This window comes from Lissotriton vulgaris, chromosome 8, assembly GCF_964263255.1.
Source record: "Lissotriton vulgaris chromosome 8, aLisVul1.2, whole genome shotgun sequence".
Taxonomy (NCBI): Eukaryota; Metazoa; Chordata; class Amphibia; order Caudata; family Salamandridae; genus Lissotriton; species Lissotriton vulgaris.
Window position 1 is genome coordinate 1,113,842,388 of NC_141696.1, and position 25,250 is coordinate 1,113,867,637.

Here is a 25,250-nt window from a genome sequence, read left to right on the forward strand (position 1 = left end):
GCACCACCACAGCACCACTCAGCACCACCACAGCATCACTCAGCACCACCACAGCATCACTCAGCACCACCACAGCACCACGTAGTGCCACCACATTATCACTCAGCACCACATTATCACTGAGCACCACCACAGCACCAATCAGCACCACCACAACATCACTCAGCACCACCACAGCATCACTCAGCACCACCTCAGCACCACCACAGCATCACTCAGCACCACCCCAGTATCACTCAGCACCACCACAGCACCACTCAGCACCACCACATTATCACTCAGCACCACCACATTATCACTTGGCACCACCACAGCATCACTCAGCACCACCACAGTATCACTCAGCACCCCTACAGCACCACTCAGCACTACCACAGCACCACTCAGCACTACCACAGCACCACTCAGCACCACCACAGCATCACTCAGCACCACCACAGCATCACTCAGCACCACGTCAGCACCACCACAGCATCACTCAGCACCACCCCAGTATCACTCAGCACCACCACAGCACCACTCAGCACAACCACATTATCACTCACACCACCACATTATCACTCGGCACCACCACAGCATCACTCAGCGCCACGACATCACCACTCAGCACCACCACAGCATCACTCAGCACCACCTCAGCACCACCACAGCATCACTCAGCACCACCCCAGTATCACTCAGCACCACCACAGCACCACTCAGCACCACCACATTATCACTCAGCACCACCACATTATCACTTGGCACCACCACAGCATCACTCAGCACCACCACAGTATCACTCAGCACCCCTACAGCACCACTCAGCACTACCACAGCACCACTCAGCACTACCACAGCACCACTCAGCACCACCACAGCATCACTCAGCACCACCACAGCATCACTCAGCACCACGTCAGCACCACCACAGCATCACTCAGCACCACCCCAGTATCACTCAGCACCACCACAGCACCACTCAGCACAACCACATTATCACTCAGCACCACCACATTATCACTCGGCACCACCACAGCATCACTCAGCGCCACGACATCACCACTCAGCACCACCACAGCATCACTCAGCACCACCACAGCATCACCAGCACCACCCAAGTACCACTCAGCATCACCACATCATCACTCAGCACTACCACAGCACCACTCAGCACCACCTCATTATCACTCAGCGCCACCACATCACTCAGCATCACCACAGCACAATTCAGCACCACCACAACATTACTCAGCACCACCACAGCATCACTCAGTACCACTCAGCAACACCACCACAACATCACTCTGAGCAACCACAGCACCACTCAGCACCACCACAGCATCACTCAGCACCACCACAGCATCACTCAGCAACACCACAGCATCACTCAACACTACCTCAGCACCACCCCAGTATCACTCAGCACCACCCCAGTATCGCTCAGCACCACCATAGCACCACTAAGCACCACCACAGCACCACTCAGCACCACCACATTATCACTCAGCACCACCACATTATTACTCAGCACCACCACCGCACCACTCAGCGCCATCACAGCATCACTCCGCACCACCACATTATCACTCAGCACCCCCACAGCATCACTCAGCACCACCACAGCACCACTCAGCGCCACCACAGTATCATTCAGCACCACCACAGCATCACTCAGCACCACCACACCACCACTCAGCACCACCAGAGCATCACTCAGCACCACCACAGCACCACTGTTGGACTTGGCCCTTAGGGCTGGTTCCCCCCTAATCTTTTTGCTTTTATTTGTGACCCTGTGTTAGTGACTTTTGGGTCCCAGAGTGAAAGTGCGTGTGTGTAGTATGGCTGGCCTGCCCTCCCATAGGAATGCATGGGGAATGTGTATGTCCCTGGTAGTTCCTGATGCATGGGGAGTGCAGGCTCGAATTTAGTATGTGTAAACTCGTGAGAGTGAATGCTGCGAGATGGTGTATGCGGCATATATGTGTCTAGAAGAGAAGTGCTACTTCTGGACATTGAGATATGTGTGCAGTGAGGGTGCTGGAGCGTGATTGGCTGGAGCTGGCTGGCATGCCAGGCTCCAGGAAGTCTGGATGGGTCTGCCCGGTGGTGAGTGGGAGATTAGCATGAGTGATGTGTGGGAGGAGTGTACCTGTGTCCTGGATGGGCTGGGTTTTCCCCACACAATGCTGGCTCCGCCCCCCCTGTGGTGTGTCTAACGACCCTAGCCTCCCCAGTGAATGAAATGGGTGGTTGGGCCATCAAGAGTGCTCCAGAACCAGCTGCGACTGGTTTCTCCCCCACCCTGCACCCTTAGACAAAGGATTTACAGTATAAGAAGGGGCTGTGTCCCCACTGAAGTGTTCTCTTTTTCTGATCCTGCCAGAGGGGGCTGTTGCTGCTGCTGGGGCCAGGAGGACCGCCACTTGGGGTGTCTCCCTGCCTGGAGACCCAGTGTGCTGGCTCTGGCCCAGCCTTGCCCCCTGCTTGCCTCCAGCCCCTGCTGGAGCTTGTGCTGTTTAGTTTAGTTTAGTTTATGACATTTGTTAAGCGCTTGGTTGCACAGAGAACAGTGCGTCCCCGCGCTGACAACCCTACCTACATCTCTCCAGCTTAGCTCACAGAGGGTGAGCAAAGGAACACGGGCGTACTATGCTGAATTTATCTTGGGGAAAAGATGGGTTTTCAGCCTCTGTCTGAAACTGGTTTCAGACGGCTCCATCCTCAATTCGATAGGTAGGTTATTCCAGTCATTGCTGGCATGGTGTCTAAAGGAAAGTCCTCCCATCCTTGCTCTATGTATCCGAGGCGCCACTAATAGCATGCTGCCCATCGACCTCAAAGGACGTGAGGGGCGATAGACTGGAAGCAGGTCCTGAAGATATGGAGGTGCTTTTTTGTGAGCTATACGGTGGGTGATGCACATAGTTTTAAATTTGATTCTTTCCTTTATTGGGAGCCAGTGAAGGGAGCGTAATGCATGTTTCCCAGAGGCTCTCCTAGGGAGGTTAAGGACCAGCCTAGCAGCTGCGTTCTGGACGCGTTGTAGCTGTGTTAGGCCTTTTTTGCTAAGTCCACATAGGAGGGAGTTCCCATAATCTAAATGGGAGGTGGCCAAGGCGTGTACCATAGTTTTTCTGGAGCTGGGGGCAATAGGTCCAGGTTTTTCCTCAGGACCTTCAGAAGTCCATAGCATTTTCCCGCGACCTTACCAACATGATTGGTGTAGGCTAGATTAGAGTCAAGAAGAAAGCCAAGGTTTTTAACTGTGTCTACCGGGGCCGGGACAGAGCCCAGTTCAATGGGCCACCAGGCAGCGGTCCAGATGGAAGGACAGGGACCTACAATAAGAACTTCTGTCTTGTTACCATTAAGGCGGAGACAGTTCTGTTTCATCCAGCCGTCAAGTGCCACAAGGCAGGCCGAGAAATTCTCAGCGTCCACAACTGGATCACGGGACAGATTGATCATCAGTTGTGTATCATCTGCATAGGAGACTATTGCAACACCATATGACTCCACCAGTTTGGCAAGGGGTTCCATGTACATATTGAATAATGTGGGGCTCAGAATCGAGCCCTGTGGAACCCCTTGCCTGAGACATCTTACACTGGATTTACATGGTGGGCAATGCACTTGAAATCTCCTGTTCTTAAGAAAGGATACCAGCCACTCATGTGCAGGTCCGGTTATTCCCTTTTCACTCAGGCGGTCCAGTAATACGGGGTGTGATACAGTATCAAACGCCGCACTTAAGTCCAATAGGACCAGTGCGGCCGTGTGACCTTCATCCGCCTTGCTCCGCAGCAATTCTGTCGATAGGAGGAGGGCGGGCTCTGTCGAGTGTTTGGCTCTGAAACCCGACTGAGACGTGTGAAGGAGCAAGTTTTCCTCCACAAAGCTCACCAGCTGTCGGTTAACCAATTTTTCTACTACCTTCGCACAGTAGGGGAGGAGGGAGATTGGTCTCAGGTTGTCTAATTGCGTTATGCTTATGTGGGCTTTCTTTTTTATTGGGACGACTTGGGCCAGTTTCCAGCTCTCCGGAACTAGACATTCATGGAAGGAAAGCGAGGCCATGTTGCCTATATGCTTCGCTACCTGAGGAAGATGACTTTGAAGAATTCTCGCTGGTACCGCATCTAAGGGAGAGCCCGAGTGAATGTCCGATAGGATGTTGATAAGCTCCTCAGTTTGGGGAACCACAAATTTCCTAAGTTCTTCCCTAACCTTATTTCCGCAGTTAGGGTCGGGCGAATTAGTAGCATCAGAATTAGTCTGAAACGAAGCATAGATCTTTTCTACCTTCCCTATAAAGAAGTCTGTGATCTCATTGCATGACTCGGTCGTGGGGGGGACTTCCCCTGAACTCGCTGGAGGGGAGGAGAGTTCCTTCAGAATCATAAAGAGCTCTTTCGATGTATTCTCTGCACAGTCTATCCTGTTATTATAGTACTCTCTTTTAGATTTCCTGATCTGGCTGTGGTAGAATCTAAGTTCACTCTTATAGACTTCGCATAGTGAGGGGGCATAATCCACTCTCCATCTACGCTCCAAGGTTTTACATTTGGTTTTAGCGGTGCGTAGCTCAGCGGTGAACAACGGAGCGGATTTCGTGCTCCGTGCCATGGCTTTGTGAGTCCACGGGGCTACATTATCCAGCGCACCTTGAACCCATTCTTCATACATCTTGTACGCCTCAACCAAATTGTCGCTAAGCTTTGGGGGATCCTGTTCTAGGGCTTGACTGAAGGCGTCGTGACTGAATTTCCTCCAGTCCCTGCGCCTAATAACAGGAGGTTTCTGTAAGGGCCCCCTGTTGGGCAGTTTTCTGAGTTGAAATGGGATCAGATAGTGATCTGACCATAGGATCTTAATCGGAGCAGAGACGCTTATATCGTCCCAGTCAGTAAAAATTGGGTCCAGTAGATGTCCTGCTTGATGGGTGGCTCTATTGTCAGCTAAAACAAACATAAGAGCTCTAAGTTCGTTGATTAAGGAAACGGCCTCTCTGCAGTTGACATAATCCAAATGCACGTTGAGGTCTCCTACAATCATGAACTTATTATGGCGTAAAGCAGATTGCCTACAGCACTGAGAGCGCTGCTCTCTGCCCTTCAGTGCTGGGGAGCGCTGAAACCCCTTTCCTAGCGCTTGAGAGCGCTTCAGTGGGCTCCTAGCGCTGTGAGCGCTGTAATTTATCCTGTGGCGCATGGGAGCGCCCTTTTCTTGCTGCTAGCGCTGCTAGCGCTTTTGAGAGCCCAGCCGGTGCCCACCCGGCATCAGCCCGAAGTTACGGTGCATAGTGAGTGCCTACCTCGCTTTATATTTGATTTAGAGGCCGGTGCCCACCCGGCATTGCCCCGTTTTGGAGATATTAATTTATCACGTGGGAGCCCACTCCTCGGATAATGGGACCCCGCCTGCCTAACTAAAGCGAGCCGCCGCGCTGCCCGCGGCAACCCGGAAGTCCCGCCTCCATACCCCCAGGGCAGCGCTGCCATTGGCGGCCCCAGAGGAAGTCAGGCGGATTGCTGCGTGACAGGGCCAGGCGGAGAAGAAGGAGCAGAGCCTGCCACGTCTGGTCGAGGCCTCGGAGGGGGAGAGAAGAGCCCAGCAGCGAGGAGAGGTGGCGGAAAGGTGCAGGCGGGGCTCCATTGCGTTGAGGAGAGCCCTGCCGCCCCAGAAGAGCCCCGGACCGTCTCTACAGGACCTGGTGAGTGTGGCAGTGCTGGAGGGAGGGGCGCCGGGACACATTGTCGGTGTCCGCCCTCCCCTTTCCGGTAGCGCGAGATAGCGCTAAGTGGCAGAGTGAAGCCTCTGAGGTTCCGTGACGATTCGAACCCGTGTTTTCGACATCGTCGTAAACTCATAATTTCGGTACCAGTGAACCGTAAATGATCCATATAGTACATCCTGATGTTTTCGCTATGCTACGAGCAAGAGCACTCTAGTTATGAACACATTTCGATGCACCGATGGCATCCATTTTAGATCATGGCATCCATCTTGTATTCTTGCCCTCACATAGTCAATGGACACGCAGTGACCTCTGATCAACTCATTTCACTTAAGGACACGTAGGCTTTAGCCGGCGATTCACCTTGCTAGTGACACGTGCACCTTAGGACAGAAACGCTGTGGCCGCATGACTCGGCAAAAGTTGCCTCCTCTGCCTGAGGCCAGTCCTGCTATACTGGTTCTCGTGCTCGTTGGCTTGATCATGATTAGGCGGCCGAAGTTGGTAGCCTTGCCCATTTACGACCCACAAACATCTCTTATCCTGTTTTTCTATCTTCTGCACCTGGTGCTGCTCTTTTCCTTCTGGGCCTTTATTAGGGGGAGGTAACGAAATTTACGATGAGGCGGTCCGGCTCTTGAATGAAAAGATGACATGGGATTATGATCGAACAGTGGGAACTTCTCATTCGTAATGTTTTGACATCAGAAATTTGTTGACGATTCCTGTTTAACGCCAAATATTTATTGTTGAGGACATAAAGTTTAAGAAACGTACTAGTATGTGGAGAATGTTGCCCCCAACTAAAAAACTTGTATTTAAGGAGCAACCAACTTAGTGCAAATCGAACAGGCTCCTAGAATCTGCCCGTGTGTAGTTTCTGTGACTTCTGTGTCCCTGCAGTAATAAACCTTTGGTCTTTGACGCCACCATCGAGAAGCCTGTGTTTCTGTTTATTTGTGCACCGAGACAGGTAGAACTCAGGGGTCTTCAGGTGTTGTCCCTGACACCTCTGGACCTTAATAAAAGTCCAGAACTCAAATTGGCGCCCAACGTGGGGCGACGTCATTCGGTACCGGTCCAAAAGCCTGAAGAGTTCGAGAAGCTTTGTGTGAAGATTCCAGAGGGAGGCGCCCCACTTCATCGATCCCGGCATATCGCAAAAGTGGCCCGACGTCCTCTTCCACGAGGGTTCCCGTTCGGACGGCTGCAGTGGTCCGCTGCCTTGACTGTCGCCCTGCCTTGGACCCGAGGTGCAGACCTTAGTACGGCGAGACGTGACTGGTTTCTCCTTGGTGACGTCTTCAGTGCCTCAGTTAAGTATTAAGTGGTTGCTAGTTGTCTGGTTACCTCGTAAGGGTTTTGCTCTTGTTTGGATAATCCTTTTAGTTCATTGGTTTGGTTTGGTTTCGTAAGATTATCACTGGTTGTTCTCGTTACGATAATCTTTTGGTTTGGTTTGGGTATCGATACATTAGTTCACTTTGGTAGGCCTAAGTTCTCAGTTCGAGTGCGCACCTTGGTTTGTGTTTGTTTTGTGTTCCAGTTTATAAAATGGTAAGTCGGAAAAACTGTATGTTTTCATGTTTTGGTTGCAACAAGGACTCCCGGTTGGAGGGCTCGTGTCCGGTTCCTCCGATTGGAACTCCTCTTTATGATCTTTACTGTAAGCACGGTGTGGGTCCTATATCTTATAATGAGGTATGGATCCGCTACACGGAGAAAGATGGTGCCCTTAGTTGGCCACTACATGGTAGTTTTGAACCTGCAATTCTCGATAATTTAGAAATAAAGCTGTTTAAGAAGAAAGCCCGGCCGGCAATGTTTGACTCTTTCTGTTGTTGGCGAAAAGAATCCAAACAGAGAGAGACTAAAAAATTGAAGAAAGAGCAAAAATAACAAGAGTTGACTTTAGAACAGTCTGCCAAGCAGCTGCAACTCAAAGAACCTGAGAAAGCGATAGAGGTAGCCGATAGAGAGCGTAATTTAGCGATAGACAAGTGCTACCCTGCCTTACCATCGAATACTGCTAAGACAGAAGAGGACCCTGAAAAGGATCCCCTGTTGTCTTACTTGTTGAGATCACCTCCACCGTATGCACAGGGTGCTACAGCTCCACCTCTGCCAAATGTTGTGTTACCGGTTGCTGGACAGCCTGGTATACCTGCTCCTGCTCCCCTGAATCAAGCTCCTGCACTCCCTGTGGTTAACAATGTTCCTCTGGCACCCCCTCTTCCAGGGTTGCCAGCTCCTCTGCCTCTGCCTGCACCGCTTATACCTGTTGTTTCACAAATTACTTTGCCTGCTACTCCTACTCTTACTGTTCCATCTGTCCCAACTACTACTCTACTTCAAACTTCCTCAAGCTATATGACTCCGCTTTCTGTTCGTCGGAGAATCACTGAATCTGTCTCTAATATTCTATCTCCCTTTTACAAAACTCTGACTAGGAGTCCCGCCTCTGGATCTGTTCAGAGACGTAGTCAGCTTCCTAGTGTTGAAGAACGAGGAATATTAGATTCTACAGCTCTTAGGTGGATTTCGAAAGTTGGAAGGTATTATGTACGAGATGTATTAGATACATTTATGCAATGGAATGAACCGACACAACGTTATGTGTTTGAGGTTATGTGTTCCCTTTTACGTGAGGAGTGGGAGGAGAGCGATTCTGAACAAGTTCCGGATGAATTAATTCATGTTCAACAAAAATTTGCTGCAGGTATGATAGTCTGTCAGGAGATAAAAGAAGCAATGGAACTGATTTTAGGTTTCAGGTTTGATCCTTCCCTCCGTTCACCAAGGGACTTAGAGAAAGGTAGCGCAAATAAAGGTCGTCAATATCCTATGAGGGCCGTTCAAGCTGATGCAGTGCATGGTATTGCGGCCGCTCCAGCGCAATTCCAAAGAGTGTGGATACACATTCCGTGGAAGCGAGCTGAAGTGTTAGCAGTGAAACAGGCCTTGCCAGATCCGCGTAAAAATCCCGCTGGATATTACAAAGAGCTGACTCAGACGGTTCAAGCTTGCGTGATGAATTTAGCGGACATTGACATGCTATTTGGCAATGTAGTACCGCAACCAATCTGGGCTAAAATTCGCAGAGAAAATCATTCAGTTGCTCTAGGTGGTGATTGGCAGGCTATAATAGCAGCAGATGGTCAACAATTTGGTGGTTCTAAACCCGAACCTCTAATTGCTAATTTACCAGGTCGGATAATTGATTTGATGAAAACTCTGATGCCAGCATTGCGCGTTAACTGGGACAAATTGTCCGCATGCAGGCAGAAGAAAGATGAAAGCGTTTCCGACTTTTTCACCAGATTTGAGGAAACTTTCGTAGATCACAGTGGTCAGGATATGAGCACGGAGGGAGGCCAGAGATTATTCGTTGATAAATTTGTGCACAATTTGTTACCAGAGCTTAGTAATAAATTAAAAGATACTGAAAGTGCGTGGGCTGTCTCTACAACTGCGCAGATACTTGCAACTGCCCAGTACTATGAAAATAGGGATAAAGAAGAGAAAGAAAAATCAGAAAAGAAAACAAAAGATTTAAAAACTAAAGTCCTTTTGCAGCAGGCATATCCGCCCCGCACGAATCAGAAAAACTCACAGCAAGGGCCATACCAGAGGACCGATTATGGTTCTCAGAGACCGCAATACCAATGGAATCAATGTGCTTATTGTAAAAAGGAGGGTCATTATAAGAATGAGTGTCCAGTGCTAGCGCAAAATAATAATGCTGCAGCTCAGAGAGGTCGTGGTGGTTTTACGCAACCTTCTAGAGGTCGAGGACGAGGTGCTATGCCTCCACAAACGAATGATCGCCCTTCTAATTATTTTGATCAACGAAATGGACAATCTGTACAGCCAGCTAGATCTCAACAGTATCACGTTGAGGATTACTGTGAAGTTAGTGAGGAATTTCAGCAAAATGAGTACTAGGACAGCCATGGACAAAGAGAGGGAGTAGTATCAGTTCCAGTAGATCAGAGTGGGCCTTATGTCGCAGTAGCTACATCAGTTGTAGTCGAACCGTTTCTGTTGGATACTGGTGCAGCAAAAAGTTCTATCATACATGCAAAACTCCCTGGCGCACTGTAAGAAATCAATAGTAGATCCAAGAAATCCAAGATAAAATCCAAGATTTATTAAACTGCAGCACAGTACTTCCACTCTCCAAGTTGTCAGTCTCAGTTAAAACATTTCAGTTCATAACAATTCTAAATGGAATCCAACAGACAGTGTGAATGAGCAGATAATAAAAGGCATTCTATTTAAAAGGGAAATATGTACAAAAATGGAATCATGAATTAAAAGGGAAATATGTATGGATAAGAATATAACACATTTTCCCCCTTAAAGAAATTAAGAGACAATTCTAACATTTCTACTACTAAGCAAAACAATCTTGAGAACAAAAAACAAACTAAGATACACATTTAGATACTCTTCTGACATTCCATCTCTTCCCATCCTGTGTAACCACACTATTGTGATAAACCCTCACAACTTTCATAGGTTTACCAAATTTTGTTTCCCCTTTGGTTACAGAACCTGGCTTACGAATCCTAACAACATCACCAACTAAGAAAGCAGGTTGTTTAACCTTCATCCTGGTATCATAATCACATTTGTATTTTTCTTGTTTTTGTTCCACTCTCTCAGCCACATCTTTGACACTCAGATCAATCTTTTGATGGTCATCATTCTTTTTGAACCACCAAGGACACAAGCAAGATACAGGATCCCTACCCTTTAGCAGGCGAAAAGGAGAAACTTCTGTTGTGGCATGTGGTGTTATACGATATAACCACAATTTCTCTCTCAATTGTTCTTTCCACATTCCACCAGACTTCCGAGCCCATATTATATCTTGTTTGAGCACCCTGTTATATCTCTCCACTAGTCCATTTCCCTGTGGTTCATACAGAGCAGTGGTGCAATGCTTTATACCATAAGTGTTCAAAAACTCTGACATCTCTGAGGATTTGAACTGTACACCGTTATCAGATACAATGCTTTCAGGAAAACCTTCTCTTGAAAAAATCTCTCTCAAAAATAAAATAACACTATCAGTATTAGGATGAGGTACCAGTTTGACCTCAGGCCACTTGGAGTGATAATCCACTGCAACAATAGCAAATCTACACTCCAGTGGTAAAAAATTAAATGGACCAGCAATGTCAATCCCTAACTTCTGCCATGGATGATCTGGCCATTTCACTGGAATCAAAGGTGCAGGATCACACTTGCACGTCTTATCTCTTTCAAAGCACTCTGGACATTCGCTAACAAACTTATCTACCAACCTATCCACTCCAGGCCACCAGAAGTTAGATCTAATCAATCTTTTCATGGATGACATCCCCATGTGACACTCATGGCTCCTTTGTAAAATAACGTTTCTAACATTCACAGGTGGAATACACTTTCCAGCTCTGAATAAAAGGTTACCTTCAATGCCCAATTCATCAGCAATATTGTAGAAAGGCATAATTTCAGCAGGAATGTGTTCCTTAGAAGGCCACCCCACATTTATATAATCCCTCACTTTGCACAATATATCATCTTCATTCATGCTTTTCATCCACAAATCTTCTGAAATTACATTGTATTTTCCTGATAACAGTTCAGAAATACTAGTTACAACTTCAGTATCTTCATCATCTCCAGTACAAGGATATGGCAACCTTGACAAACAATCTGCAGTTACATTAAGTTTTCCTGGTACATACTCTATATCAAAGCTATATTCCTGCAAACGTGACATCAATCTAGCAATACGAGCTGTTGCATTTAAACCTCCTCCAGGTGAAAGAATACTCACCAACGGTTTATGATCACTACATATCAAAAACCTTGCACCCCAAATGTAATTCCGAAAATGTTCCACACCCCATACGCATCCCAACAATTCCTTTTCTATGACAGCATACCGTCTTTCAGTTTGATTCAAAGATCTTGACGCGAAAGCAACATTCCAATCCTCCTTGCCTGAACGTTGTGAAAGCACACAACCCAAACCATAAAGACTTGCGTCTACAGTCAAAATGCAAAGTTTATTCAAACAAAAAGGTCTTAGAGTAGGAACTGATACCATATCAAGTTTAACACTCTCGAAAGCATTTTGTTGTTTAGGTCCCCACAAAAATTCTACACCTTTCCTTGTTAACTCTCTTAAAGGCTCCATCTTGGTCGCAAAACTTACAATAAACTTACTGTAATATTCACAAAGTCCTAGAAACGATAATAACTTGTCTTTACAATCTGGTGCAGGAGCTTTTAGAATTGCATCAACCAATGATCTTTTTGGAGCAACACCATTTCCAGAAATGGTGTGTCCCAAATATTCTATAGTTTTTTGAAATAACTTACACTTTTTACTCTTTTTTTTTTTTTTTTTTATTTAAAATTTTTATTTTCTCAAGAAATCATAGTTACGTTTACAACACGCATTAATCTATTAAATGTTTACAATACTGACATATTTCTTTTCCCGCCATAATTAGAATATAAACATACATACAAATCCAAATAAAGAGTACTAATAATATTGAACTTTCAATTCTTACCAACTATTATCTTTTACTTTATATGCCCTCACAACCTCCTCCCTTTACTATGTTATCGGCCTGTTTTTCCAGTTTTCAATTGGGTTCCAAATCCTCTTACCCAAAGATCTACCTCTTTTCCCTTTCCTATCATAAATTGCTTTTTCTAGGTTATAAGTTGACAATAATCTAGCAATCCACATTTGAAAAGTCGGTGGTGCCCTATCAAGCCATAATGTTGCAACACATATACGATATACCGCGGCTACCATAAACATAAACTCAGTAGGAATATCATCTTCCCCTGTCACCACCCCCAACAATAGTCATTCATCAGTCAGCTTAATTTTATAACCTAGTGAAACATCAATAAATTTTTCAATATCATTTTTCAAAGAATACAGTTGCGGGCATTTTGAAAATACGTGAATTATATCTGCATCATTAGCATCACACCTGGAACACGTAGTTCCTGTTGTACCCCCCCATTGTGCGATCCTTGCCGGGGTGTAATACAACGAATACAAGGTCTTATAGTGCTGTGACTGTAAGGTTGTAGAGCATAGAATTGTTCGACCCAAATCAAGCGATAACTGAAAACCCTCTGGTTGTAAACCAATTTTTTCCGCCCACTTCCTCACATATTTATCCCTATCATCACTTTTGTATTTACCCAATTCTGCATATAGGCATCGAATTGTACAATGAGTGCTGTTCTCTATATAATCCATTATACGGCATGAGCCAAAGCCCAGAGATCCACCTTGTTTATTTGAAAGATAGCTTCTAACCTGAAGATATTTAAAAAAGCTATTATTTCCTACCAGAAAAGTATTTTGGATCTCATGAAACTGCATGATTCCACCCTGTTGATCCAATAAGTCCCCAATTCTCTTGATCCCTTTATCATCCCATTCCTTCATTACTGAATCTCTAAATATCTCCCCCTGGAGAGATCTATTAGTATACAACCGTGTGTACCTGTTATATCTTCCTATCCCTATTTTCTTTGCTATCATCTTCCAGATAGTATAAGCAGCTTTAAGAGTTTTAAATCTTGTGTGTTTGAAATAGCTAAAATCAACTGTATTCAAAAATCCATTTAGTGCCCCATCCCCATCAACACAGTGTAAACATTGAAAAACCCTTGTGAACTAACTCCCTGTTCTGTATTGCCGCCACCAATTAATCCCTGAAAGTACTGCAGAGCTACCGCCCAATAATAAAATCTAAAGTCAGGTGCCCCCCAACCCTCCTTCCCTTGGGAGTGTAAGATGTCGATATGCTCTTCTAGTTTTACCATGTGCCCAAATAAATGTATTTACTATAGCTTCTATCTTGTTAAACCATATATGTTCAAAATATAGCGGTATTGCCCTAAATAGATATAAAAATTTAGGGAATGTTATCATTTTGATTACATTTATTCGTCCCATCAATGTCAACTGGAATCTATGCATCCTTTCTGTGTTTTCTTTTACTTTATTTATTAGGGGTCTGATGTTGAGATCTACCAGCATATCCAGATCTGCCGTAACTTTTATTCCTAAATATGTTGCTTCCTTCACGACTCTACTATCCTGGAATATCATATAGTTATTTTGTACTATTTGAGTTTTCCCACTATTAATTTTATATCCTGAAAGTACCCCAAAGTTTGATGCTTCTCTTTCTATCTCTGGTATTGCTATGTCTGGTTTATTGGTGATGACGGCCACATCATCTGCGTACGCAAATACTTTGTATCTTCTCTCATGTAACTCGATTGGGGGAATCCTATTGTTTTTTTCCAGTCTCCGTAATATGGGATCTATATAAAGGGCGAATAGCAGTGGAGATGCTGGGCAACCCTGTCGTGTCCCTCGTTGTATCTGTACTGTCTTGGTATACCCTTTATTAATTCTTATTCTAGCCGTGGGGCTAGAGTACACTGCCTGTATTGCTCCAATGTACCCTCTGCCAATTCCATACCACTCCATTACCTCCCATAGGTAGTCCCAAGAGACCCTGTCGAAGGCCTTCTCTGCATCCAGAAATATAGCCGCGACAGGATCTCCTGCAACCCCCATAGCATCCAGAAGCGTAATCATTTGCCTTGTGTGTTGTGTGGTGCCCTTCCCTGGAATGAATCCGTGCTGTGATGTGCTAACCAAGTGCTCTATAACCTTACTTAACCTATGTGCAAGTGATTTTGTGTATATTTTAGCATCCACATTCATAAGTGTTATTGGGCGATAGGACCCAGGTTCTAGGGGAGGCTTATCTTTCTTTAAAATTACAATAATATCAGCCCCTGCCCAAGATTGTGGCACTGAATCTCCCCTCTGTGCCTGAATAAAAATTTCGTGCATGTCTTTCCCTAGTATGTCCCAAAATGTTTTGTAAAATTCTGCTGGAATCTGGTCTGGACCGGTAGCTTTCCCGGAGGGAAGACTGTTCACTGCTTCCTGAATCTCCTGTAGTGTGAATTTAAGGTCTAATTTATCTTTCTCGTCCTCTTCTAGTACTGGATGCGTTATAGTATTTAAATATTCTGTGATCTCAATTTTTGATTTACTTATATCCTGTTCATAAAGTTTCGTATAGAATCTCTTAAACACATCCTGTATGTCTGTTACCTTATTTACTACTACTCCTAACTCATTTTTTATTTCCTTGATCTCCCCCGCTGCTGACTTCTGCCTAGTTTTAATAGCGAGGAGATGCCCAATTCTCTCATTATACTCATATCCTTCCTCTCTTTTGGCTAAATAATTGGCCGCAGCCCTCCTTGTTACACTTTCACTTGCCTCTGCTTTTTTTAACTCTATGTTTAACAGTAGATCTTCCAAACGATCTTGCTTGATAATTGCTAGTATTAGGAGGTCTTCTAGTTCTTTTAAGTCCCTTATCCTTGTTTCCATTTCCTCTTTCTCTTTCTTAGTCCGTTGAAGCGTGAAGCAGAGAGTTTCCCCCCTGATGCCTGCTTTAAAGGCATCCCAGACCATGGCAGTTGTTGCTGTCCCTCTATTAATTTCCCAGAATTGTTTAATCCAAGATGTCATTCTATTCACGTATCCCTCATCTTTAAGAAGTCCTCTCTCAAAAGTCCAGTTATAAGGCTTCCTCTCAACTGCTATCTTCTGTGGAAGTATCAATACTAGCGGGTTATGATCTGATAACATCCTAGGCAGCCTCTCTAATTGACTAACACCTACTAGTGAACTAGAAATCAGAAAGTAGTCTAATCTGACAACCAGTCGATGTGGTGCTGAATAATATGTACTGCCCGTTCCAAGTGGATGTCTCTGTGCCCAAAGATCAACTAACGCATTATGTCTCATAAAATCACATACAGCCTTACAAACCCTCTTCTTCCTCCCCCCGTACGTCCCGTCATGCCCGTCATGCCCAAGCCATTCATCCCATTTATGTTCAAGTCCCCACAGCAGATAATTGGCTCCGGCCACAAAGACAATTCCTGATCCAAGTATTCGAAAACCTCTGGGTCGTCTTCTGTAGAACCATAGACAGAGACTAAGGTACAGCATCCTGCACTAGTTTCTCCCTCAATTATAACCCATCTTCCCCCTGATCTTCTTTTTTTCTTTTTGTTTTAAAGACTCCCTTCTTAGCTAGTATAGCTACTCCCTTGGTCTTAGTATCTTGTCTGGTAAAGGCTAATACCTCAAATCCCATTTGCTCAAGTAGATATTTATTGTTTTCTTCTATATGTGTCTCTTGGAGACAAATTAGATCCAGTTTAAGCATTCTTAACATTGCTGCTACTTTCTGCCTTTTCCCTCCATTATTGAGACCACAAATATTTATAGAGGCAATCCTCAAAGTCATCGCAGAATCTTATATTTTTCCTTCATATGGTACCAAATTCTATTCCCATTATCTTTTGCCTGTAGTACTCTTTCCTCAAGTGCATTGTATCCCTTTGTTTCCTCTTTGCGTGTTGTGTTTAACCGTGTGTCCAACCCCTCCTGCCCCCCCTCTCCCCCCCCCTCCCTTCTCCCCTCCCCCTGTCTCCCTCCCCCCCTTTTATGGGCAAATAGGTCAATCCTGACCTATGTGTGGCCTCTATAGCTGTAGGATCGCCTCTCTCTCCTGCCCTTGCCTATTGCTTAATAGCATCCTATTCTATGATGTTTAGGTGTATTTCTTTCTTTATTATTTTTCCCTCTGCTCTGTTCCGTAAGCTCAGCCAAGAATTCTCCTGCTTTAATTTCTGACGCAAACACCCTGATCTGCCCTCGATTAACAATCTTTAATCTCGCTGGGTAGAGTAGATATGCCTCTGCACCTTGTTTCTGAAAGGGGGAAATCAACTGCCTTAGCTTCCATCTTCTTTCAACTGTGACATGACAGAAGTCAGGTCTAGCAAAGAATGTAACATTATCATAAGTCTTCCTAGCGTCTGGCCTTGCTCTGTCCATAATCTCCTGTCTAGCAAGAAAGTTCCCCACAAACACAAGCATCGCTCTTGGCAATACACTCTGTTGGGCCCCATAATTTTTCTTCATTATGAGCGGGAATCTGTGAGCTCTTTGGATTTCCGACTCCCACTGCCACTGGGAGTCTGGGAAAGCTCCTTTCAATAGTTTGATAACATATCCCCTTGGGTCTTGCCCCTCCAGTCCTTCCTCAATACCAAGTAGTCTTACATTGTTACGTCTTTGCCGGTTTTCAAAATCTTCTATCTTCCATTGAAGATCTTCAATTTTCTTCCCTTGTTCATTTTTGAAGTCCTGCCAGTCCGTCATCTCATCCTCCATTCTTCCTGTCCTCTGTTCCATTTCTGAGACCCTCTCCTCCACCACCTCATACTTCCTGTTTAATTTTCTGATTGACGCCTGTATTTTCTTTGTATCCCGCCTTGCCCTCCGACTTTCCACCCTGGCCTCAGACTGTATCTGTTTTAAAGTACCAAACATCATCTCCATCGTTATATTTTGGGATGTATTCCTTACTGGTGACCCCCCACCGGCCCCATTTCCTTCACCAGTCTCTTGATAAATCCCAGAGGTTGCTGAATAGTCCCATGACAATTTTTTATTTTTATTACTCTCTCCACTTCTTCTTGCTCCGGTTTTCTTTTTCCTTTGAGTACTTTTATCCCTTGAGTGTCTGGAATTGTCCGAGTCTGAGCCAGTGGTGGTGATCTCAGTAGTACTGCCCCCCTCCTGTTCACTTAAATCTGTCGAATCTGATCCTTCATTAACGGAGTAGAACTCTGGAGATCCCCCCCTAGCACCTCTGTTCTTAGCCTGCTGCTGTGAATCTAAGCTCGCCAGGCTCCCCCATTTAGTTGACTGAGTGTTGCAGTTACTGTTCGATTCCGCATTTAACCCAGCCTCTACTGTCAGTAGAGCATCCATCATCTGTGTGTTATTCAGTCTTTCCAGTCTTTCAAGCACCCCCAGCTCTTCATTCACTTCCCCGCTCTCCCCTCTGCTCACCGTGATTGTCACTGCCTCTTTCGCTTCCATACCGGCAGCTCCCGCTTGATGCGTGGTGGATTGCAAGGGCTTCGCTGGTTGCCCGGCAACTATCCCGCTTGCGTCCTCGAGGACGTCTTTCGCTTCCGCATTCGGCGTGTGGTGTTTGTTGCCTGATACCTCCTCGTTCTCTGTCTGTAACTAAATTCCGAGGCTCGACCTGGAGGAAAAGGACTCCGTTAAGGTAGGCTGCCTCATGCCAGGCACGTCTTTGGAGGGGAGGGGGAGGGGGTTTATCCTCTGCGCTCAGTGTTTCTCCTTTTCTTTCACCAACGTAGCTTTACTCAGTGGTGTCTCCTTCTGTAGTTTAGAAGCCTCAGCCTCAGCCTCCGTCGCTTGAATCTTCCTTTCTGCCAGCTCATTTTTCTTTTGCTGAGCTTTTGACATAGCAATCGCCGGTGTCGGTGCCTGCTTCTTGCTCGATGCAGCAACTTTCGGAATAGCACCCGTAGTTGTGGCTACTGGCAGCCCTTTGCTCGACCCAACTTGCTTGTCCCTATTGCGCTGAGACATCGTTGATAATCTTCGATGTATGATTCTATTAATCCAGTTTCTCCAATTCTGTAGTGGCTAGCCGTCACACGAGAGCGAGACGGGGCAAGATGGCCGCTACAATGCTGCAGGGAGCAGTCGCATACTACTCTCTCTCCTGCCTACATAGTATCATGTGGGTAGAGTGAAGGAAAGGATGCTCATGCTGGGGGATTGGATTCAGAATGTTACAGTCAGAGGCACTGAAAAAAGACGCCTTGCACAGATAACTTTGGCGACACTACACTTTTTACTCTTAATAGTAAGACCAAACTTATTCAACATCTTACACACATTCCTCAAATGCTCCATGTGTTCCTCATCACATTTAGAAAATATCAAGATATCATCTTGAAAACACTTCACGTATTCACTCATGTCCTTAAAAATATGATACATAGGGGTAGATGTATCAAGAAAGTCGTTTGCGATTTCTTAATAGCGATTCATAGCGAATCGCAATTAAGAAGTCGCACAATGGGATGTATGTAACTTTATGCGATTTTTTTGCGATTCCTTATATGTCGCATAAATTTGTGCGATTTTTTTGCGATTCTTTAATTGCGATAATCGCACAATAAGGAATCGCTAAAATGCATGAATGTGCTGCTGAAAACGGAAAAATAGCTGAGTCATAGTCAGGAAGTGAACTTGATTAGATTCACCTGTATGCCTGAGCCACACCCAGTGGCAGTTTAAAACCAGTTTGGCTGGTTTTAAGACCTGTTTTACCGCACAATGGAGGCTGGAAATGCTGAAGCTGGGCCCTCTACAGAGAAAAGGAAAAGGAAACAGAAGTTTTCTGAGAGGGAGGTGGAGACCTTGATTGAGGAAATGGCCTGCAATCACGAACTACTATTTGGGAAACAGGCGAAATATGTTCCAGATGTCAGAAAAAGAAAGATTTGGCTCGAAATCCAAGAGAAAGTGAATGCGGTTGGAGTGATCCCAAGGTCAATTGATGAGATTAAGAAGCGTTGGTACGACATGCGGCTGAGGGCAAAGGAGAAACTTGCTGAGAGAGTGAAGGAAGCAAATAAAACAGGAGGAGGAACTCCAAATATAGACCAGCCAACCCCACATGAGGAGCTTGTGGAATCAACGATACAACAAGAAAGTGTAACTGGAGTGACCACAATTGACAGTTCAGAACACCAACTTGCAGAAGAAGGTAAGATGGATACAAGACTGATTACATTGATATGTATGGTGTGTGTGATTTCCTGCATGAATGAGTGGATTTGCATTGAGGGTCTTCATTCATGACTGGCTTTAATCACTGTTTTGCATTTCAATTTAGTAAATATTTCGAACTTCATTAGTTTTGCTTTTTATGAGCCAATGACTACCTCTAAATAACTTCAAAAAACATCTGTTGTTTGCACATTTAAATGTTTATTAAGCAGACAGACAGATAAGCAAAATTCTTATGTGCCTCTTTCTGTATTCTCAGATCATGTTGAACAGTCACATGATGTTGAAGCAGAGCAATCTTTCCAAGACAATAATACTGCCCCTGAAGACCTTGTTGACACAAATGAGGAGGAATCCATCACTTTTACTAGGCGTAAAAGAAGACCTGTACCACAACTGCAACCTTTCCTGGACACAGACGAGGAACCTGAGGGAGCAAGAAGTATTGTGCAAGAGTCAGAAAATGCAGTTACCAATGTTGAACTAGTAAATGATTCTGCAAGAAGACGATCGTACTCTGTCAGTACTGCAAGACAGAACAGGGGCGAAGCAATAGATAATGTAAATATATTTGCAGGTTTGGAGCACAACATGCTTAAAGTGCAAGAAAAGCAGCACAAAGCACTGAGGTCCATCAATGCCCAACTGAACAAATTGAACAAAAGTAATACCCATGTGGGGGATGGCATGAGGCGCATGGCTGACTCTTTGGACAGACTTTGTGTTGCTTTAGAGAATACTGAATCAAATAGGGCCAGAGATTCACGTCGACAAAATTTAAAGCTAAAAAAGTACTATACTGCTGTCAACAGACTATGCACTGTATCTGCACAAAGCAATGTTCGCAGCATTACTATGCAACGCATGGTCAGTGAGTGCTCACGAAATGTTGCTAAAGGGCTAGAAAATGTTTCACATTCCTTTGAAGCATTAAATACAAGCAAAAAAGGTGCTACTGCTTCATTTGAGCCCATTGAGAATGAGGACACAGGTAGTGGAAGCAGCAAGAACCCAACACCTACATTGGACACCACTGCCCACAGGAGTGGAAGGCAAGTGTCTCCACAGACATCTGTGAGGAGAAGTGGGCCAGGGCAAAGGAAAAGCAGCAGACAGGCAAAAAAGTGAACATTAAATTTCACAAATCGGAAATGGAAATAGAATGTTAAAATTATGACACAGTTTTTGATGTAAATCCTGTGAAGTAACAGGTTTCTTTTGTCACTAGCATTGCTAAATTCTTTCAAATAAATATTTCAAAGCACAAAACAGCAGTGTAGTTTTATTATCTTACCTAAAAATAATTGTTTGTAATTTCTGCACGCCTTTGACGACCAGCAACAGCTCCTAACCCAGTACCACATCTTCTTGGTGGTGGAACATCATCATTGTCTGAGGATTCAGGTTCACTCACTTCACATTCAGTTCCTTTCCTCATTGCCATGTTATGTAACATTGCACAACTTGTGATAATTTTGCAACACAGGGATGGTTTATATTGCAAAGCTCCACCACTTTTATGGATTCTTCTGAATCGACTTTTTAAAATTCCAAAAGTTCTCTCAATGACTCCACGTGTAGAGCGGTGTGCCTTATTGTATCTTCTTTCATGTACATTTGTTGGATTCAGGTATGGGGTCAATATAAAGTCACGAACTGCATACGCGCTGTCTCCTGCACAGTAATTTGAATAGTTGTTAGTTTGCACTTCAAATTAGTAAATTGGAATCAAGCTCAAGTTAATTGTAAAAGCACTTACCAAGCAGAAACCCATCTCCAAATTCACCAGTACTCAAACGGGCATGTAATCCACTGTGTCGAAATATGTATGAGTCATGACTGCTTCCAGGGAATTTTGCAACAATGTCAGTAATGATGTACTTCGCATTACACACCATTTGAATGTTTAAAGAGTGGTAACTTTTCCTATTCCTATAAAGATGTTCAGTTGCAGCAGGAGGAGTAATGGCAATATGTGTTCCATCTATACATCCAATAACATGTGGAAAATGAGCTATTTGATAAAAGTCATACTTAGAAATTTGGATATCTTGAGGAGTGCTGGAAAGGTAAATGTGATGCTGCAACCTGCTCATCATTGCATCCAAAAACACCCTGAAAAATCTTGAAAATGCACTCTGGGATACTCCTCCTACCTCTGCTATCACCCTTTGAAAAGATCCAGAAGCAAGGAGATGTAGGGAACACAGTACTTGCACATGAGTTGGTATTGAATGTGTCCTGTGTGTCTCATGCTCTAGGAAAGGCTTTAACTCCACAATGAGGTCCAAAATGGTATGTGGATGCAGTCTATATTTTTCAAAAATGTCTTCTTCTGTCTGTTGAAATAAGGTAATCCTCAGTCTGAAAATCCTTTCCTGTCTCTGTCTCCTCTGTGCAAGAGCTCGAATGCGCAGCCTTCTGGCTATCACGTAAAGAGCAGCCATTGTTCTCTTCAAAAAAAGCAGTTGGGTCTGTCATTTATACTTTCAAAAATGTTTGCACCTGGTTTGAGTTAGTGTTATTTGCGAGTTCTTAATCTGCGAAAAATGGATTTTCGGTAAATGCGATTCCGTCATACATCTCTTTGCGAATTCGCAACATATTAGCGATAATCGCAAACAACGAAACATGCAAAATAAAGACTCGCAAAATGAATTCGCAGAAAACGTAAAAATCGCTAATAAAGACACGCAAAAAGTGCGATTTCTAAATTAGCGATGCGAAAATACACATACATCTCAAAAGATGCAAAATGTTCGTTTGCGATTCGTTAAGGCCAAAATTCGCAGAATTTCGCCCTTAACGAATCGCAAACGGCTTGATACATCTAGGCCATAGATCTCTGAAAAACAGAGGCTGCCGACGCCAACCCGAACGGCATCCGTTTAAACTGAAACAAACCCTGTGGTGTGATAAAAGCTGTGAGATGACATGATTCCTCTGCTAACACCACCTGATGATACGCAGATCTTAAGTCCAAAGTGGAAAATATAACACCTCCCCCTAGCATGCTCACCACTTCGTTGATATTGGGCAGGGGATGACAATCTACCACTATGTTTGCATTAAGTGCTCTCAAATCTATGCATAGTCTCAAACATTTGTCTGGTTTGCGTGCGAAAATCACTGGCGAAACCCACTCGGACGATTCTATCTCCTCTATGACATCATTTTTCAACATGTCATTGAGTGCATCACTTAACTCTTCTCTAACATTCAGTGGTACAGGTCTAAGTTTTTGTACAACTGGCATAGCTCGTTGTTTAATCTTAATGACATGAGTGAAACCACTTAGTCTACCTAACTTATCTGAAAAAACTCCAGGAAACTCGTCCGAAAGCGTCTTCCAAACATTACTCTCTTCTACAGACATGACTCTTTTCTCCAACACATCACAATCATGTGACACCATTACGGGATCTTTGTTGCGTGGATTCAAAGTAATATGAAGTTTAAATTGATCCCGCCACCCCAAAACATTCACTCCCTTTACAACAACATACAGTTTGATATATGCAGATTGGTCCTTAAAATAAATCGTGGAAGCAATATACCCTATGAAATCAATACTAGAACCATTAAAGCCTTTCGCCATAACATCAGGAGGACAAAAATCGCTCTTAGAAATTATAGACTTGTACATTTCATCAAAATACTTCTCAGTTATGATGGTCCAAGGAGACCCAGAATCAGCCATCAGCTCTAATTCAACGCCCTTAAATCTAACAATACATTTAGGGGAATCCAAAACATCTTCCTCAAGCAAACTTAAACTTATTAGGGACACAATCATCCCACTTAGTTTATTAGATGCATCAGACACAACATTTTCACATCGAACTAAACTTGAATCAAAATCTGTCTCATCTCTCACACAAGAAATTTCTTTTTTCTTGAAATAACTACTTTTGTCCCCACTTTTCTTTTTATCCTCCTTACAAGAGTTAGAAAAGTGACCAACTTTACCACATTTGTTGCACTCCTTGCCCACAGCAGGACAAAATTTGAAAGAAGCTACATGATTGTAACTTCCACACCTATAACACACAATGCGGTTACGTCCATACTTATAATTTTGGGGCCCTCTTGCAACATTGTTCATTGCACATACATCTTCAGTTAATTTGTCATTCTTACTATTATTATTACTAGTTTCTTCGATGGTTTTCATCCATTTGTTAGACTGTTCAAAAGCTTTAGCAGTAGAAATACATTACAACAAGGTTGGATTCCCTACAATCCACAACTGTTCTTGTGTTTTCTTGCACTTAACATTCACAATTATCTGATCCCTAAGCATCTCATCTGTCATATTACCAAAATTACATGGTACAACTAAAGCTCTCAGACCTGTTAAAAAGTCATCAAACGACTCATTTTCTTTTTGGGCTCTGGTATAGAACTTGTAACGATTTAAAGCTATGCTAGTTGTAGGTTTAAAACGCGTTTCCACACGAAGCATAGCTTCATCAAAGACACCAGCGTCACCAGGAACAGGTGGTAAATTCCTAAAAATGGCTTGCCCTTCGGAACCCAGACAATGGAGAAAAATATTTTTCTTCCTTTCATTTCCCATCCTTTCCCCATCAATAGCTTTTAAATAAGTAAAAAACTCCTCCTTCCATCTGTTCCATGGAATGGGAGAGTCACCTTTACTTTGCAGAAATTTTGAAGGAGGATCAAACTGCATTTTTAACCAGTAAACACAATTAGCCCAAAAATGAACAACAGAAATGAAATGAAAATGAAGTAAAATAAAATGAAACAATACACTAAAATACTATAAGTAAATCTGATACTAGTTCATGAGTACACAAGCTGTGTACATCAGCGATATTCCACGTGAGATTCCAAGCGTGTTGTAAGTCTTACCTATATTTTGGTAAGAATTTCCAAACGTAGTTGTAGTGGAATAAGCACGAACATATGTTGGTAAAAGTCTTTAAATCTTTGAGGTTAAGAATACCTTTAATTATAGTCCCGTTGCGTAGAAACTCTTATTTTGTTGAAAACGTAACACCAGAGGCTTCAAAAGAGTGCGCAATGCTCGGCGGCGCTTGTAAGATTTCAGAAGTAAACAAATATGGCCGCTGCTTACGCGTTACGCATTACATCATGCGTCATGTGATACTCGGCATCTGTATCCATGGTTACGGCTCGCTCCAACACGGTGGCGCATGGAAACTGCAGCTGCACGGTTTTGTTCGCGTGTCACTTTCAAAGGTAAACACAAGCGAAATAAAGGTTATTTTGTCAAAAATCGTGAAATTTTGCAGCAAAGACTTACAGCGATCGTAGTTTTAGCGAAGTCCAGCGTCTTTCACCATGCAGTCCCAAATATAACGATATTGCAGAATCAGTGGAGGTAACATATAATGTAACATATAATGCCAAGGGAAATAGAGTTTAAAAACTCCCAATTCTTGATCAAGTGTGTTGCGTTGGGTCACACTCCAAGATCCATAAGCCTCTGGAAAGTAAATCCTTTTAAAACCAAAAATATTTTTCTTAAATAGAATAATATCCAAAAATTCTTCAAAATCAGATGTACCACGCCTGTGCTGCTGCTGTAGAAGTAGTAGGTACTGGTCACCCTCGTCGCCAATTTTGTAAGAAATCAATAGTAGATCCAAGAAATCCAAGATAAAATCCAAGATTTATTAAACTGCAGCACAGTACTTCCACTCTCCAAGTTGTCAGTCTCAGTTAAAACATTTCAGTTCATAACAATTCTAAATGGAATCCAACAGACAGTGTGCA